A 249-nucleotide genomic window follows, 5' to 3' on the forward strand; every position below is an offset into this window, starting at 1 on the left:
CTCGCCCGCTCCACGCCTCGCGGCCCGGCGCCCGCTCGCCGCAGCCCGGGGGAAACCGAGACCGAAGGGAAAAAGTTGCAGTTGGGATTGCGAGGGTCGGGGCTGGGGAGGGGGAGTCGGAGAGCGGGCTGCGCGGCGCGGAAAGGCGCTCTCCTTTTCACTTTTTGGCCCTCGCGCTGCCCGGTTCGGCTGCAATCTAGACCGCGGGAGGAAAGGACACGAACGCGGCCGAGGTGACCGGGGAGCGTT

Source organism: Pteropus alecto, unplaced genomic scaffold, assembly GCF_000325575.1.
Source record: "Pteropus alecto unplaced genomic scaffold, ASM32557v1 scaffold60, whole genome shotgun sequence".
Lineage (NCBI taxonomy): Eukaryota > Metazoa > Chordata > Mammalia > Chiroptera > Pteropodidae > Pteropus > Pteropus alecto.